Source organism: Lissotriton helveticus, chromosome 1_1 (genome assembly GCF_964261635.1).
Source record: "Lissotriton helveticus chromosome 1_1, aLisHel1.1, whole genome shotgun sequence".
Classification (NCBI taxonomy): domain Eukaryota; kingdom Metazoa; phylum Chordata; class Amphibia; order Caudata; family Salamandridae; genus Lissotriton; species Lissotriton helveticus.
In genome coordinates, this window is record NC_136057.1 from 570,463,528 (window position 1) to 570,482,865 (window position 19,338).

General features: G+C 44.1%; 1 protein-coding gene across 1 annotated transcript in view; it reads left to right on the plus strand.

Annotated features, from left to right (window-relative positions):
• The first annotated feature begins 4,220 nt into the window (after window positions 1-4,220).
• The window catches only part of LOC144813884 (solute carrier organic anion transporter family member 1A2-like), a 1,119,068-nt gene continuing 1,103,950 nt past the window's right edge, over window positions 4,221-19,338 (plus strand). The window contains exon 1 of the mRNA XM_078674060.1: window positions 4,221-4,270. The gene's annotated coding sequence lies outside the window, so the exon portion shown is untranslated. The remainder of the gene's footprint in view (window positions 4,271-19,338) is intronic.

The window sequence follows — 19,338 nt, forward strand, 5'->3', positions numbered from 1 at the left end:
CCCACCCCAGCTGCGTGATGCCCCGCCACACTGCCCCACCACGTACCTGTGCCCGCAGCCTCTGGAGCACAGGGCTAGTGACTTCCACCCCTGACTCAGCCAGAGTTTTAAGCCGGGGCCCAGTCAGAGCTATTTAACCCAACCAATCAGGGGGGCCTCCCCAAGTCTGTGGGACCCCATCCTGGGCACTTTAAGACATGGCAAGCTGAAGAAGGGAGCACAGGGAGGGATCTTCCACCCCAGGGACAACCGAAGCTCTAACCTCTGGCTCAACCAGAGCTTCTTAACCCAGACAGCAAGAGAGACCTTCCCAGGCCTGTGGCTCCTTGTCTCCAGCTCTAAGTGGCATGACAAGCAGGCGAAGAGAGGTAAAGACCAGAGGCTTCCAACCACACACCAGCCAGAGCTTTGACCCGGGACTCAAAGTAAGAGCTTCTTAACCTGGCTAGGCAGGATGGACGTCTCTGGGCCTGTAGGAGCCTCTCCTGGGTTCTAAACAACTCATAGTGTTAGAGAACAGAGCCTAGGGCAGTGGGCCGTCACCCCAGGGCCAGTCAGAGCGCTGACCCAGGCCCAGCCAGAACCTATTAAGCTGGCCAAGGAGGGGAGACCTCTCCTAAGTTGCATGACTCTGTCCCTGTCACTTTGAGACAGGGTGGGCCAGAGAACAGAAGCTTCCCTAGATTAGGTCCCATGTCCCAGTCCCAGCTCTCCCCGTGCTTTGCGTCACTCTTGATCCTGTCCTCTCCTTGCTTTCTCCCAGTTTGTTGTGCTCCTTCTCCTTGATTGTCACTGGTTTTCACTGCTTTCTCCTTGTTATTCCCCCCATTTTTTGTGTGCCTTCCCTTTGCTTTTTCCTTTTTGCCACTGCTTTCTCCTTTTCTGTTGTTTTCTCTGGATTCTCCTTGCTTTTTTCCCTTGTTTTTTTGAGTGCCTTCTCCTTGCGTTTCCCTTGTTCTCAGTGTGGTGTGTGTACACTTCCCTGTCCCAATAAAGTTTTCTTCATGCAATATGTTACTATAGTTTCCTATTGTCACTGTAGAATGCACCTATGTAATTAGTTGGAACAAAAGGGCAGAAGTGGTTGGAGTTGTTTGGGGAAGGACGTGTTTTCCTGCGCACTAGTGCGTCGTTATCTGGGACTTGAAAATAATCTCTTATATTTTTTATTTCTGACTCCATCGCTTCTTGGCAATGGCGATGAGGGTGGGATGCTCTTTACACTCACTGAGATCTTCTTACTTTTCCCCCATTTGTTGTGCGCCTTATCCTTGCTTATACCTTATTTTCACTGCATTGTCCTTGCTTTTCCCTCGTTTTGTGTGACTTCCCCTTGCTTTTGCCCAATTCTCACTGCTATCTGCTTGCTTTTTCTGCCATTTTTGTATGCCTTCTTACTTTTCGCTCGCCTTTACTCATTTTCTCTACTTTCTCCTTGCTTTTTCCCTCATTTTCTGGACCTCATCCCCGCACAATGTCAGACCATCACCTCACTTCCCAAAACCTGAAAGACTCTCAAGACATGGCTGTTCGAATTAGCCTATGGGACCTGCAAGCGCCTAGATAGGTGTTTAGCCTGTTGGGTGTTTAGCTGTGCTTTACAAATCCTGCTTGATAGATTGAAGCTTCTTCCCCGAGTCCAGATGAAGCTTTGTCTAAAGGTCCAGTCAGAGTTTCGTAACCCAGCCAGGCAGAGGAGATTTTCCAGGCCTGTGGGATCTCATCATGGGTGCTTTGAGACATGACCAGCCTGAGAACAGAGCCCAGATCTGAGGACCTCCACCCTTGAGCCATCTGTAGATCTGCTCTGATGCCCAGTCAGAACTTCTTAACCCAACCAAGCTTACAAGCACACCCAGTGTCTGCCGAACCCCGTTCTTGTGACATGGCGAGACATTAATTTCGTCTAGTTGATGGTTTCTACCCTAGAGCCAGCAAGAAGTCTGATCCAGCGCTAAGTCCCGGGGGTCCTCATCCAGAGCCAGAGTATCACACATTCTTGTAATCCATGCATACTAAGTGACAGAGGGGGACAGTTAGAGAATGTATTTTGCCTTCTGGAGCACTAACCGGGCTTGAAGCGTCTAATGAGCCCCCTTTGGAACCTCAGGGCAGCTCTAAATTCTAAACACTGAGTCACGTCAAGGAAATTACATCTTTTGTTTATTTACTTTAAGAGCAAAACATCACCACTGATGTTGAAATGACACATTGTCCACCATCCATGTCCGAGTGGTAAATTTCACACAGGCATAATTTCATACACCCCATTTATAAATGTGACATACATACTTTGAATCTATAATCTACAAGTCTTATTAAATGTGCTTTATAATATCGTTTGAGTGTTGGCCTGCTTTGCTTGTGGGGGTGACTTGATTTATGAAGGAGTACCCCAGTCTCTAGCAGCACTCTTCTCCAATATCTCTCATGTTTTGGGGTTCTAGTTTGCTCATTGGTGAGGGTTCTTGCACAATGCTTGTTGTCAGTAAACGAAATGGTCTCTAGACATTTGTGAGGTTTTAGATTTATGAGGGGGAAGGGGAGCTGTCACTGTGTCCATCATTATAGTTGGTGGGGAGAATGATCCTATAGTCTGTGACTACTCAATAGCAGACTTGGTGATTAGACTACCATCCTCTGCCAGTGACGTCACACAGGCTGTTTAGCAACTCTTATAATCACTGTCTTCATAAACGGAGGTCTGCACTTATAAAAACTCCGTGAGGGCAGGTGGACCGACCAAACAAAAGCAGTTCTATTTCTTTCTAAAGTGGGTAGTCTTCTAGGGAATCTTCAAGCCCAGTAGATTGTGCACATGCTTTAGAGCTGTGACTAACCTGTAAGCCCCAAATTCTGATAACATCCACGTAGGACATCTTCAAATAAGGGGGCAGATTTTCATTTCCCCTGCGCCACCAGTGCGTCACTTTTCGTGATGTACTGGTGTCGCAGGGGGCTCCTCCATATTTACAAGGAGTAGAAAAGCCACCCTGCGTGACTTTTCCTCTCCTTGTAAATACGCCCCCTTGACACGCAGCACTTTGTGTTGAAGGGGTGGTCCATGGGTGTTGCTGTGGGTGTTCCCACGCAACACCCATGGAACAAGAAACCTCTTCAGATTTACCAAAAATCGTAAATCTGGAGATGCGTCTGAATGCTACGCCACCCTAGAGGCGTAAAGAGAAGAAATATTTTCATTTCTCCTCGTTTTTCCTATTTCAATGCGTGCTGAATTCTACACCACGCACTGAAAGAGGAAAATTTCGATAGTGATTGCTTTTGTGCAGGAAGGTGACCCTTCCCGCACAAAAACAATCTCTCCTCGATGCAGGCATCCTTGCATCATGGTGCAAGGGTGTTTGCGCCAGCGCATGGCTGCAGTTTGTGCGCCAGTGCAGGGGGAAGCACAGAGATGCAACATATTCTTGTAAATATGTTGCATTCCTGTGCTTGGGAAGTGCCACAGCGTGGCGCAGCCAAAGGGCTTGCGTGCCACGCTGCGGCACTTCTTTGTAGGTCTGCCCCAAGGTTTCTAAACATATAACAAAATGCATTTAATGATGAGGACTGCGGATTCATAGAAATCTGCTGCGACCATCCTTGAATGCAATATGCCTTCTTTTAAGATATCCCAATCAAAGATAGCCACCGTGGATGAGTATGCATTCGTGAAGTCATTTAGGGGTAAGAAAGCAAAGCCAATGAATTTCACGACTGAAATCTTTTATCTTAGCCAATTCCTGTTTTTTTTTCATTACGTATTAATTTCAAAAGACATGTCACACAAATGCACTGTCATGCCACACCTAAAAAGGATGTTGAGCAGTTTACTTGAATTATCGGAAATGCTCATTGGAAAAGTGAACTGCACTCAGTGTTTATTTTTGTCAAATGTGAATAAGTGACTTTAATAAACGTGTGCATGCTTTCTCACGCTATCACATATTTTATTCTGTATATATGCGTCATAAGCAATGAATATTGATCACTGCCTTATTTATAAACTGCTGTTTGTGAATCTAAGCACCATCACTGAATGTTTCGGACTGGCTGTTTCCCATCCTCTGGGTGGCTTGTAGAGAGCGTGTCCTGCATTCAAGTACGTTTTGGCGTGTGTGCTGGTTTCTTGGGCCGGGGCGTAGCTACTTCTTCCTGAATGAATGGGGGCCGTCTGTCCATGGACTGGAGGTCAAACGAGGCCGAGAGCTGTTCATGTTGGGAAATCATTTCATGGTGGAGCGGCTCAGTGGCAAAGTGGACCTGTTCGGTGAGTACAATGCATCTGTGCTCTTTTTACAAACTGATAAATATTGAGCCTGGCAACCTATTGTCGGTATATTTATGTTATTCGGTATTTGTAGTCTACATAGTTATCGGCAGCAGTGGGCAGTTCTCATTCCCTTGTTTATAATGTGCTGTTTGTGGTTGAAGCAGTAATGGTGCATGGTCAGGCGGTTTGTATTATTTCTGAGTGTCGTTTATGAAGTCTTGTAATTATCCTACACGAACGTGTGTTCAGTCTGGTGTACTCAAGAGGCTTCTTGGCCGAGGGCCCGCATACCGGGTCAAGAGAGCACGTGAGCAACAGGACTTCTCTTCATCCATTATTTAACTTCAAATACCACGTAGCTATTCTTCAGCTGCTTTTAGAAACAAATTCCTTTTTGTTGTTTACTTTCATGTTTCCAACAGTTTTGCTTGAACAATAGGGCTTATTTATGAGCCCTTACTTGACTTTTGCACCGTTGGTGCGTCACTTTTTGTGACGCACCAGCAGGGTAAAAAATGTACCATGTTGCGTCATATTTACAAAGTGACACATCTAGGTAGATGCCTCACTTTGTAAACCCCTTTGGAACATTATACCTGCGCCAGGTATAATGTATGCAGGGTGGGCGTTCTGACGCAAGTAAGCCTTGTAGAAGTGACGCAGTGAAATCTATGAGATTTCACTGCGACACTACTAGGATGCAAATGCGTCAATATCTTACGCCTGCCTCAAGGCAGGCGTAAGACTGAGGCAGGCACATTTGAAATGGGACTTGACCATTGATGGAGCTGCTTCACTTTTGTGACACACTCCAGCAATGCGTCATTTTTGAGCCTACAGATACGTCAGAAATACTGACGTATGAGGTGTGGCGCTGCGGCCAGGGCGACTGACACTGGACGGTGCAATCCCCGGCGGCAGGCCAGCCCAACACCATTTGACTCTGGGCAATATCTCGCTTAATCTTCCCGACAGCCCCCAGCGCCGGGATGGCTCCGGGTAGCTGTGTGCTTTACTAATACTGGATTTACATTTACTGACATACCTGTAACTCCTTGCGACATGATGCGTAATTTAGTAAATATGACGTATCCAGCATGTTGCAAGGAGGGCACAAAGAAAAGCGATGCATCACTGCTTTCACGCAGTGATGCGTCACTTTTCAAAAATTAGGCCCAATGTGTCTAAGAGCAGAGTGATTGGTGACACGTTTCAACAGGAGAGTTTTACATATGATGTAATTCCCAGTGTTACTATCTTATAGATATGATTTTAGAGCCTGGCGCCTTAATGGTGTTTGTAAGTAGTTCTATGTGACTGTATTCCGTTGTCAATAATATTAATAAATCAGGGCCTCATTTATGAAAAGTGACGCATTGCTGCTTGAAAGCACTGATGCATCACTTTTCATTGCGCCCTCCTTGCGTCGTGCTGGATGCGTCATATTTACTGTATGATGCATCATGTTGCAAGGAGTTATAGATACATCAGTATTTCGGACATATCTGTAAGTGCAAAATGGTGCATTACTGGAGTGTGTCACTAAAGTGACGCAACTCCAGCAATGGGTCATTTCACATGGGCAAGTCCCATTTCAAATGTGTGTGCTTCAGTCGATATTGACGCATTTGTGTCCTAGAAGTGGTGCCGTGAAATCTTCTACGAGGCTTGGATGCGGGGAACACCCATACTGCATACATTATACCTGGCGCAGGTATGATGTGGCGCAGGGGTTTACAAAGTGACGCATCTACCTAGATGCGTCACTTTGTAAATATTTTTACATTTTTACGCCGCTGGTGCATCACAAAAAGTGACGCACCGGCATGCAAGGGCTCATAAATAAGCCCCTCAGTTTTTAAAGACATTGGGGTAGATTTACAAGGAACTGGTGCATCAGGCATAGATGCATCAGTTTCCTTGCGTCACCTCCAAATGTCCTTGCAACACCATGGATGCGCTGTATTTACAATACAGTGCACCATGGCGCAAGGAATTACAGACCGTCAGAAATTCTGACACATCTGTTGGAGGAAAAGTGACACATTGTTGGAGTTTGCCACAAAAGTGACACAACTGCAGCAATGCTCCAGAAAACCTAGGTAGGCCCATGTAAAATGCCCTGCCTCAACCCTTACGCCTGGTCTGAGCAGGCGTAGGGATTTTGATGCAGTGAAATCTTGTAAATTTCACTGTGCCAGTTTTACATGGCTTTTTGCATGGGAATGCCTACCCTGCATACATTATACCTGGCGCACGTAAAATGTGACGCAGGGCTTTACAACGTGACCCATCTCCCTAGATGTATCACGTTGTAAATGGGCTGCAACTTTTACCCCGCCGCTGCGTCACAAAAGTGACGCAAGGGGCTTGTAAATCTGCCCCATAGTTTTATTGCTGCTTTGGAAATTGTTCTACACTGATTAGAGTTAAATTGCTGAACATCTTTCTTTAAACAACCTGTGCATGGAAACTGAAGTCACATCACGTCTTGAACATACTGTAAAAGCGGAGATAAATATCACTAGACAGTTCTCAGCACACACTCTCTGCGTTCTTTCTTGAAAGACTGTACAGGGAAGATGCAGTTAATTCTTTGTTAATAAATGTGGTAATCAGATTCCTTAGTATTCATTTTTGATAGAGAAGCCCATTGGCAAAGGGGACTTGCTTTGTGTGCATTCTAGCATACTTAAGATAACAAGGGGGTTTTGTAGTGTATACATCCATTGTAATGTATATGTTCACTTTTATTGCCCTGTTCACAAAATGTGCTCTTTGAAAATCCACACAATATTGGTGAAGGAGTAACACTGAGTTTTTTTTGTCATTTGGCTGGTTTATACCCAGCCCTGGATTTACCCCGAGCAAAAGTGCGTTTAAGCTCTTGTTTTCGACCTTTCAAGGGATTCTTGGGTGAGGACCTGACTATTTCCTTTGTAATAACGTGGAACCAGCTGTGTATCTCATTAACTAATTCAAAATCTAACTACATAATAATGTATGGGTGCCTCAAAAGAAAACTTTTTTTCTAGCTTCATGCTTTCTTTGACAATTTCTGATAAGTGGCATATTTCTAATGAACAAACTTGTTAATACATCTCAGCAACAGATGACTGAACCTAATGTATGAGTGTTAATCCCTTTATATTTATGATTTTTGCTTTTTGTGTAATAACTGTGTTCATAAGGTATGCAATGTAATTGTATTTAGATATCTTTGGCCGTATTAATTACATTTTTAGTGAAATAGCTTTTAGTATGTGTTGGAAGGTGGTTTATAAGTAAGTGCAGGTAGGTACCTACAACTAGTAATAGCACCGCAATCACAAATGCCCACTTCTTTTTGGTCAGGGCCAACATCTCTGCTTCTAGGTCTATGTAGGCTAACTGGCCCTCAAGTTCTCTCTCTAGGAGGGACAGCCCTATTTCTCCTGTGGTAGATCCTCTCCCCCACTAGCTCAAGGCAGGGCCTGGTTACCTCACTGGAGTCTAAGCGGTACTCCTCCCCCTCCGCTTCTACCTCTGCAGCCTTCTATGTCTCAGTAGGAGTAGGAGTGTTCTGCTTAATTCAGATACTCTGTCCATCACCACCCCCTTTTGAATCATTTTGGCCACCACAAGTGTGGACGGGTATGCTCAGATGTGAGTCCCTTGCTCACTGCACCATCAGGATTCAAGCAAGCCGGGCCGAAGACGGCTGTAATGCCAGAAACCGGTCCCCGGAAGCTTGTTTCCTTTCCAGTAAAGAATTGGCTTGGTAGTTTGGTCTGCCCTGTTCCCATGATGCACTGGGCCAGGGTCAGACTAATTTGCATGTAGCCAGGTTCTGAACTGGGATGGTGCAGTGAGCTAAAAAACGGTGATGGATCAAGCCCTGATCTTTTGACTGGGTAGGAGTGTTCTGCTTAATTCAGATACTCTGTCCATCACCACCCCCTTTTGAATCATTCTATGTCTCAGAGGCTGAACCTGCTAGCTGGGCCTCTGCCCAGACTGTAAGGGATTTTACTAGCTCTGACATCCTAGTATTGATGGAAGATAGTAATTTCCTAGCCCTACTCAACCCCCTGAGCTCTACAACTGTGCGTGTGGGTAGGCTAGCCATATTAAGTTCCATGGTATCCTGAGTTTTGGATCACATGCAAAAAAATAAAAATAAATTAAAAATAACATTAATATTAGTACAAAATAAAATTCAAAACCAATTGTTGCTCTAGGTCAATTTAGAGGAATTAGGGGGACTCCCATCTGGCTGGGGATCAAGGAAGTGGAGGCTGTCCTGGGTCCTGTAACATCTGTCCTTCGACCTTTGAAGTTCAGTTTATCTTCCCAGCCTCCTTCCTGTCCCTGGCTTCCCCAGTAAGAAAATCTCCTCCCACCAAAAGGGCTCGATTATTTTAGTCCCAGGACTCTTCACACCTAATCAGGGAGCAGCTTGGCTCAGGTTGCTAGTGACTGGCCAATCATAAGAGGCTGCTGCAGGGCTGTTTCAGGTAACTTCAGGATACTAAGTTCTAGGCAAGTTGTTGGATTTATTGTAACTATTATAATAAAGTCTAAGGAGATAACAGCACTACAATGGAGAAAAACAACTTTGGCAGTTTTCCTTCATCAGAGCATATAAAATATATGTTATAATGTACCTACTTTCTATAACAAGGCACCCTATCCTTGGGGCAGGTAGGGCAGACCATAGCGGTGACATATGTAACAAAAAGGTAGTTTTACCCTTTGGAAGCACTTTTAATTTCAAAGTCGAATTTGGACACAGTATTATTTTAAAACCAGCCTCCAACACAGGGCTGGCTTTAAAATGACACTGGACTCCACAACAATGCACTCTTTAAGTGCATTAAGTCCACTAATATATATTAAGGACTTAGAGGAGGGTATCTTGGTCAAATATAATTATACCAAACATCATATACTTTTAAGGACAGGGCACTGGCCCTGGTTAGCAGAGCACATGGCACTTTCAGAGCACCACCAGTAACAGTCAAAAAATGGGGGTGATCAGGGGAGAAAGGATGACTTTACTAAAGAATGTTATAGAAATTGATTTGCTTTATTTCGAACTAAGGTCTGATCTACAAAGCCATTGGGAATCACATAGCATGTAGTTTGCTAAAGTGTTTGTGTCTGCAAAAAGGTTTTTTACTACTTACCGGAATTCATTTGTGAGCTGTAAATATCTTTTATTCTTACAATAGGAATTCTGTGACTCATTCCAAATTATACATTTGGATGGAGTGGGAAAGGAGTATCAAGTCATAATTACAATTCACAGTGACATGTCTCAATGGTTTGTAACTGCTATTGCGGTAGCACACCATTGATCAAAAACTGACACCTGAATTGTGAATTCCAAAGGGGAAGCTGCTTATGTGGTGCAGATTCTACTTTGGGGATTATGTGTGCTGACTTACTGATGTCTTCTCAATTATGAACCACCTATTTTTAAAGTAGAACACGTCCCTTCAAAAGATATGAGCTGCTTTAAAAAAAAAATCCTATTTGAGAATGCAAACACTGGGATGGATGTCACCGGCACTTCAGAGGCCCATTATGTGTTTATTGCCAATCAGAAGGAGTCGTAAGTAGCAAAATGCCTAATGAATATTCACATAGCAGACCATTTTCTGTCCCTCCTTAAATGGGCATTTTGTGGTGTGACACAAGAGAACAAAAGCAGGTAGATTGCAAACAAACAGCAAAAAGTTTCCCCCCACTATTTGCAAATGTCTGTACAAACATCAGTCCGTAGATATATGCATTTTATTTTGAAAAACGTGTATAAGAATCAAAGTTAAATAATTTCTGAACATAGTATAAAAGTTTATATAACTGTCACATATCAATGCTCAGGGCACGTTTTGCTGTACTCTTTCATGAAAGAGTATGAAGAGGAGAAGCAAATAATTGTTTGTAAAAGCATACATCGACAGAAAGAAATTCCTGAAGTCCTCCATTGGGTTCGACTGCGTTTTCCGACACCACTTCACACCTGTGCACTCGGCTTTCCTGGGATAGGTAACTTGGGTGCCTCGGTATCCGTGGGTGGGGTGGCTCTCTAACCTTCTTTCTTCCATGGGGTTTCTTCAGGGTCCAGTGGGAAGGGTCCCTAATCTTAAAAACTCCAACTGTGACTTGCACATAGACTTGCACGGAGCACATGGTTGTGTTCACACACTGCACACACTCTCCTTTGGGTCCCTATCCACTTACCTTTGGTGGTTCTGTGGGTCCCCAGCAATTCTACGTCCTCTCAACATTGTCCTGACTCACGTCGGGGTTCTTCTACTACCTTCTAAGTATATAGTTTGGTCCCCTTCTGGGGCCCACTGTGTATTAGTGCTAATTACTGTGATGTCTTTGCTAAGGTATTGTGTGCTTTGTGTCTGTCTCCATGTGGGAGATACTGTAACATACTATATAGTATATTAAATCCATATTTTTATAAATACTTTGGCCCCCATTAGGATGGCGGATCGGCCCTGCCAGGCTGGCGATTCGCCCGCCATCCGTGCCGGAATGACCCCCCGCCATATTAGCATGGCTGGGGGGTCCGCGGCAGACGGAAAGATCGTCCACCGCTTTTCCGCTCCGGTCGCAAGGCGAGCGGGGCGGAAAAGGATTTATATGGTGGTGGTGTCTATCAGACACCGCCAGCCATATTTGCATGGGCATTTACCAATGCCTCCACTGAAAGGCATGCGGAGTCTACTTTGGGGCCCGTAGCGGGCCCCCAAGGACTCCGGGGGGTGGGGGGTGCACATGGGGGGTACCTATGGTACCCCCCTGCATTTCAAAGGACAACGTGGCAGGCACTGGGCGGTGCCTGTCACGTTGTGCTTTGAAATGCACAACATGTATTTTTAACATTGCGGCGGGCGGTGCATTCAGCACCGCCCGCCGCAATGTTAAAAATACAGGATGTGCCCGCCACTGTGGCGGGCGCATCCTAATTCCCCCCACGGGACCCCCGCCCTTATGGCGGGTGGTCCCTTTCCACGATGGGATGGCGGGCGGGCAAATTCCCTCCCCCATCCTAATGGGGGCCTTTGTGTGGTTCTATTACATTTAATCTACACTATAAGATTACATTCTGGTAAAACAAGCTGCTTTACACTCCTTCAAAACTAAGCCTGAAGGCTGCTCTCTACAGCTATCACTTGGATGGCTTTCTAAGTTTGTCTGAGACCTCTTAAATCACCGTAAGGGTGGGCTGGACTGGTGCAAGGTGCCCACTTACATTAGGGGACATCATATACCAGGTCAGCTTCTGAGAGTGAGCCTAATCAACATACCCTAAAATTTGCATTTGACAGTTTTGTACAACATAAGTGGTTTTCTCACCTTTAGAGGTCATTGACTGCACACACAAATTAGAAGCTCAACAGATGCCCAATTATATCCAGAACATCCATTGAGATTCCCACTTGCTATTCTCCACATTCTGGAAACACCTTTCCATCTGATTGAATGATGATGCCAACCTGAATTACAATGATTATTGAATTTGAAGAACCATTCAGAGAGATGTGCACATTTGGATATGATTCAATTGCCCTCATCCATCCATGGACTGCAACGTTCAGCAAACGCAAAGCTGGAAGGTAAAATGATATCCTTTTTAGGAAGGTCTGGCCGTGACCCTAAAATGAGCTGGTTTAAGACCTACTGTCCTTTTGAGTTAGGCTTTGTCACGTAACAGGTCAACTATGTAATACCTTGGAGCTTGCAGGGACTACAAACTTTGACCAGTAACCTTGAGATGTGGAATCCATAGAGGACAGATTCAGCATGCTCTGTGTTTGTTAAGGAATATCAATACTGTTATCTTGTCTAATAAGAGAAAACGTAGGTGTTTAGAACTAACCTTTAACTTGCTAAGCCTCTACTAAGATTTGGAATTAACCCTTTACTTTCTAATCCTGTCTCTACTAATAAGGGCTTTGATGGGCTGTCTTTAGGATATGATAGGATTGGATATCACTTATAAAGTGGACCAATACCCGAGGGTGGCAAGGCTCTAAAGCAGACCAGGAGGAGACAGGATGAAAGGCAAACAAGCAGCAAACCTAAGACTAAAAAAGCCAGGGTTTCAGATGTTTTTTAAAAGCCAAGAAGGAGTCCCCATTAGAGATGAAAGTGGGTAGAGAATTCCATAACTTGTCAGCTGCTACTGAAAAGGAGCGGCCACTACATCCGGTCCTACAAACTCTAGGGATCACAAGTTTTTTTCTGTGAGGAGCATCTCATAGGTCTCCCAGGAACATACCTTTGAAAAAGAGACTTCAGATATGAAGTGTCCTTACTATACATGGCCTTAAATACCATGTTCAGAGCTTTAAAGCCGATACGTTTGCTGACGGGATACAGTAGAGGGAACAAATCCTATCCTTGGCTGACAGACGCTTGCGAATCTTCAGAAGAAGATGTACAGGTACAGAGCATTGCAGCAGTCCAGACAAGACATGACCAGGGCAATAATGAATGGTGCAGCTCAGATGGATGAAAAGGCATAATGTACTGGTCTTGTCCCATGCATAGAGGTGACAAAGTACGCGTTGCTGAGTCCATAAGATGTGTAGCAACACCCACACCAGGAGCAGCCTGCTAGCTGCTCAGTCCATCTTCCAGCTGACAACACTCACTCAGGCATGCAAGCATTCCTCTCATGTCAATCACACCAACATTCCACACAGAACACTCATACTGGTTGAGCAGCTAGGAACAATCTGCATAGGAACATTATAACATAACATGAGGATACTACATTATATTCTCACTTTTAAATTGAAAAACTAATAAAACCATACTAAAATGAAACCAACTATACACAGCAATGCACAAATGAAGACAATGGTCCATAACTCTGGGATGAATGGTAAAACAACGTCATGGGAGGGAACACAGACCAAACAAAAGGAGGAAAGAAGAATGAAAAGATGCAAACAAACTATCACCATCCTCCTCTTATAATATTGAAACAAAAAATAGAGAATGTACCGCTCACAGGCACAAAGTGAGCTAACAACACATGAAAAGACATGAGAACACGTGAAAAGAGTAAAGGAAATAAGTCACCCCAGAACTCTAACACTATGGGTGGACTGCACTCAAGAACGTACTCCTCATGGAAGGAAACAAACCATAGTAACTATGGAGAATGGACTATAACCCAACTTTCCACCCCTTCTGTAAGGGACACATGCTAAAATGGGACTATAACTCATAAATTACACTGTGTGAATGGACTAAATCATTCCTGTAGACAGGGTAGAATGACCTATAAAACCTCCCTCATGTAGAGGTGTGGCGCTACGGCTAGGGCGACTGACTCCGGAATCTGGGGAGCACGGTACGATCCCCGGCACCGGCGGCAGATTAGCCCAGCACCATGTGACTCTGGGAAATAGCTTGCTTAATGTTCCCGAGGGCCCCCAGCGCCTAGAGACCCTTACGGGTGATTGTGCACATTACCAATGTGGATTATATATTATAAGGGTAAAGCACATTTAGAATACGACAAACTTACACCCATAAGTACAAGTGCAGCACAAGAAAATTACACAACATGACCCAAGTGCAGCACAAGGTAAACACAGAGTGCACACACGGTGATGCGTGGGGTGACTTACACACAACAACACCTGAAGGGCAGGGCAAATTACACACAACAACAACACGTGAGGTGCAGGGCCACTTACACACAACAATAATCAGTGATGCGCTGGGCGACTTAAACACAAGACAACACAACGCGAAGGCCAAAACAAACACGGGATGCGCAAGACGGCTTACGCACTAGACAAACAAGAGGTGAAGCGCAAGGCAACTTATACACTACATGACCAACGTGAAACAATTGGTGACTTCCGAACACTAGGAACATGAAAACCTAGGATTACGTAGGACCAGAACCCATTCCTTGCATGAAAGGGAAACCAAATCCCTTAAGCCAACCCTCATGTAAAGGTACAGTGGTTTACAGTGTGGATGTGGGACTAAAACCCATTTCTTGGGTGAAAAGGAAACAAACCCGGAGAGCAACACGTCAACTTTTGCTGTAATCCACACACAATTTTCTCGGATTCACTGTAGAAGCAGACATTTGCACAGAGCACTGAAAAAAAACACTGTCACTTTTCCAAGTCATACATTGTGGAGTTTGAGTGGCTGTAAAATATTTCATGAAAACGTCAGTGTCCACATCATTACAGCACGTTTTCCCATCAGGCAAATTGTGTGCCACACTGGAAATTGTTGAGCCAGAAGAAGCACAAAATACTTTTATGTACAAAGTCCAATAGATGTGATGATGGAGAGCACAGCATGCCAGGGCTGGGGATGTCTGGTGCGATGGACACTGGTGGGGCTGCGAGGCATGCTCTTCCAGTTTCTTGTTTCTTGAGTTTCTTGTGTATTTTTTTCTTCACTTCCTCCTGGAAGTGTACAAGCGCTGCCTGTGTGGTCACTGAATGTGTGGTCATTCGAGAACCACTGTCTCTCAGAACAGTACTGTGAGTTGTTTTCGCCTGTAGTTTCAGTAGGTACCATCCAACATCAAGACTCCTTTGACACTTCATCTTTAACTTCTTTTGGAGAACTCTTAGAGTGAGAGTTAGTCTCCAAATCTGTGCAAAAATATAGTGGTCTTGGCATGGAGGTGACAAAGTAGACGTAGCCGAGCAGTATCTTTTAAGGTTGTTTATTAAGTCAATAAAATGTGTAGTAACAGCCCCACCAGGAGCAGCCTGCTAGCTGCTCAGCCCATCGTCCAACTGTCAACACTCACACCAGGCACGGAAGCATTCCACTCATGTCAATCACACCAACATTCCACACAGAACACTCAAACTGGCTGAGCAGTTAGGAACAAGGAGCAGGGGAACATTATAATCTAACATGAGGATACTACACATAACCTTTTTCAAAATCCTTAGATTGTAGAAACATATGCGGACTGTGCGACTGACCTGGGCATCAAAACTCAAAACATCATCAAAGATGACCCCCAGATTGTTAATTGTCCTATCAGGGACAGGGAGGGACCATAGGCCACCGGCCACCAGGAGTTTGAGCAGGTGGAATTCTGTGAGCCAAACACCAATACTTCAGTCTTATCTGCAGTTATCATCAGTGAGTTGACCTTCATTCAGCAAATAATGCTGAACATACACTAATTGACCCTCCCAGATATCCATTTCAGGTCATTAGAGATAAAGATGATAATTTGTGTATCGTCAGCATAAAATAGCACCTTAAAGCCAAAGAAATGCGCCAGATCAGCAAAGGGAGTCACATAAAGGTTGAAAAGGGTGGGACTTAAAGATGAGCTCTGAGGCACCCCACAGGGATGACTGAAGGTCTTGGCTTTAAAGCCTCCACAGCTGAGAATATGGGCCCTATTTTACATAAATGAATGGAAAAGCTGTAAGTTTATCCCGGAAATTCCCACTTACCACAGACGCTGAACCATGCATCCCCGGGAGACAGTGTCAAATGCCGCCGATAGGTCAAGCAATATCATGACTGACACCCCAACCTGATATACCTGTGCACAGATTCAGTCAGTAGCCACAATAAGGGTAGCCTCAGTGCTGTGACCTGCACAAAACCCGTTCTGAGAAGGATCTAAGATCTCCTGGGAATCAACATATTTCATCAGTTCTTTGTTGATGAACTTCTCCGAAATCTTAGCCGCAGTGGAGATAGGAGAAATTTGGCAAATATTCTTCAGATCCAGGGGATCAGTGTTAGGGTTTTTAGGAAGTGGTGTAACAGTGGCTTCCTTCCAAATAGCCGGAAAATAACTGGATTGAAGTGTGTCATTGAACACTTTGCATAGAAATTTGGCCAAAGGATCTGGAGCCAGTTTGAGTATAAACTGCGTAAACATGTCCGAAGGGGCTCCTGGTTTTAAACCCAACAGTAGCTCCTTAGTTTGCTAAACCGAGATCTGTGGAAAGGTAATGAAAAGTGTAGTAATCAAGGCCACGCAGGTAAAAGTGATTCAAGAGGATTTATTCAAGTTGGTTATAAGATTAGTAATACAGCCCCACCAGGAGCAGCCAGCAAGGAGCTCAGCCCTTCTCCAACTGTGTAATTCATACACCAACATTCTATGTTACATCATCTCTAGAGTGTTTCACTGGAGGAGCAGTGGATGACATGTAAAGCATAATAACCAAGATACTACATATCCTCCTTTCTTCCAGAAAGAAAACAGAAAAGAGGAAAATTGAATCAGATGTAGAAGCTAGTAGAGCAAAATAGAAAGGAGACTACTAAAGAGAAACCACGCAGAGGTAGAAAGAAAGCAACCAAAAATCTTAAAGAAACAGATAAACATAACCTCATCCTCCTTTCTTTATATAAATGAGAGAAAGAAATAGAGAAAAGAAAGAGAAACCATCAATGAGTACTCTCTTTACACCAACTGGCCTGGTAAGTATGCGAGAGAGCAAACCACATCAGGAGAAAAGTAGATGACAGAGAAGAAGAGAAATACATTATAAAACTCATTCTTCTCCTAAATATAATAAACACTAGAGTTAAAACAAAATAGAAGAGAACTGGGCTACAGTGTTGTGGATGAAAAGACGCCGAATCTAACGTGAACCAATGCACTATAGTTAATGGGTAAGAACCAAATCTATACCACCATGTGGGTAATAGATGAACATGCAGAGGGAACAAAAAGGGAAAATCAAAATATTGTGCACAGTAGAATAAAAAAAAAAACCTACACTAGACACCTTAAGTAAGGTAAGAACGTGCACTGTAGTGAAGGTATAAAAAATGTAATGACAAGTGTAATGTCACGTCCGTAAGGACCTACCTCGACAGGAGGTACAATGTTATGCACAAGATGATGGGGAGACCCAACACACATACCTCAGAGAGGTCAAGAGAAATGCATTGTAGATGTGTGACAGAAATTACGCAATGTGTGAACCTAGATAGGTGTGCACTGAAACAAAAGAAACAACTACCTCGTGAAGAGGAAAGAACAAAGTGCACTGTAATGATGGGACTAAAAACCCCTGAGAGATGCCTCATGTGGAGGTACCAACTATGTGCACTGTAGTGACGGGACTAAACCCATGTGCACTGTAATGATGGAACTAAAAATCCCATGTGTAGGTAATCACAATGTGCACTGTAATGACAGGACTAAAACCCCTTTGCAATGTAATGACAGGACTAAAACCCCTGCAAAACACCTCTTGTTGAGGTAAAGATTGTGCACTGTGTAAAGGTAAAACTATTGTGCACTGTACCACACCACACTAAAGAAATTGTGCACCATACGAAAAAGACAACACCCCATGAGGTAAAAAACAAAATGCACTGTGTCAATGAACTGTGTAGTAAGAGAAAAACCAGAAGCGCTCAGCCCTTCTCCAACTGTGTAATTCATATACCAACATTTTATGTTACATCATCTCTAGAGTGTTCCACTAGAGTAGCAGTGGATGACATGTAAAGCATAATAACCAAGATACTACAAAAATGTTCTCCCTAGCACCCTGAGCAGAGTCAACAAAAACCGTTTCCTCCCCTCCAGAAGGGACGAGATTTTGAATGATATTGAGGACCATATTTTGAAAATAAACTGCAACCATATAGCAGAATTCTAGAGAGGAATTCTGCATCTGTAACCTCGGTGGCTCAGATATCTCCTTTATAACTTTAAACCGCATACTAAAGTGATGTTCAGCCTACCTAATCTTTTCTGTGAAGAAGCATGATTTGTCCTGGAAGAAAGCCTGTTTGTAGTTCCGTAGAAGTATTTTCTGCTTTTCTTTTTCACTGGGACATTGGTTAGCACATGATTTCCACTCTAGTCTTTGGCATTCCCGCCTAAGGGACATGAGTTCTGCCGAGAACCAAGGGGCCGAGTGTTTTATTCTTTTAACAACACAATTGTTATAAGGAGCAACTATATCCAAGGCTGCATTCAAAATTAAGATTGACAAATTTGCAGGAATGTTGACTCGTATCTATAAAACTCAGAGGGTAAGGTATTGAGCCTGCTGCTACTATGTTTGTGTTGGGTTGTGATTAGTAAGGGGCCACTCCACTGGCCATCATGCCTCCTTCTGCCATGATCCTTGGAGAGGGGAGCCCATCCAGGGAGTTTAGGGTCCTCCTTCAGAACCCTTGTGGCACGGACACATCCTGACACATTCTCAGCTAACATTATAACTCATTTAGGTGGATTCTCTTGTATACCTCATGTATTCCCCTCTAAAGATAGATGGCAGACTTTTGTTTTTCAACTGCAGGGCTCTTCAGTCAGTCCAATGTGACTGAGAAGAATTCCTGGCTGCTCCTGTTCAGGTTTCCCCTCTACTTCTGATTTCTTTCCATTCCAATAAAGACCTTTAGGAGAGTCAGAACGTTCTAGATCTCTGCTCCAAAGGAGCAATTGTTCAGATTCCTCGAGAGTTTTCAGGCATTATTAGTACTGTCTCCGTTGTTGAAAAGAAATAGAATGTATATCAGTATCCAGGCTTATTTGTTAAATATCTGTTTTGCACTTATTTGTCAAATATCTGTTTTTCACTTTTTCCCTGCTTTTAATTAAATCGCCCACACTTACGCACCATAATTGTCATAACCACCGCTTTTGGCGGGTCCCCAGTCTCACGCTCTCATTGTAGCGGCCATCTGGGTGTACAAGTGGACGCCTGGCGGCGCCATTTTTGTTTGCGGGCTAGCTGTCATCAGGACAGGCTAGACCTGCATTTAAGGCGGGCAGTATAGGCGGGCTCTTTAGAGAAGATAACCCTCACAACGCTTGCGTGCTGGTAGTGCGCTTCAGGCTCTCCTTTTGTGAAAACGCGATAGCGCTTTTAAATTTCCTTTTTTTGTCTTATTTGTTAAATATCTGTTTGGCACTTTTCCCCTGCTTTTAATTAAATCGCCCTCACTTACGCACCATAATTGTTATAACCACCGCTTTTGGCGGGTCCCCAGTCTCACGCTCTCATTGTAGCGGCCATCTTGGGGGTACAAGTGGACGCCTGGCGGCGCCATTTTTGTTTGCA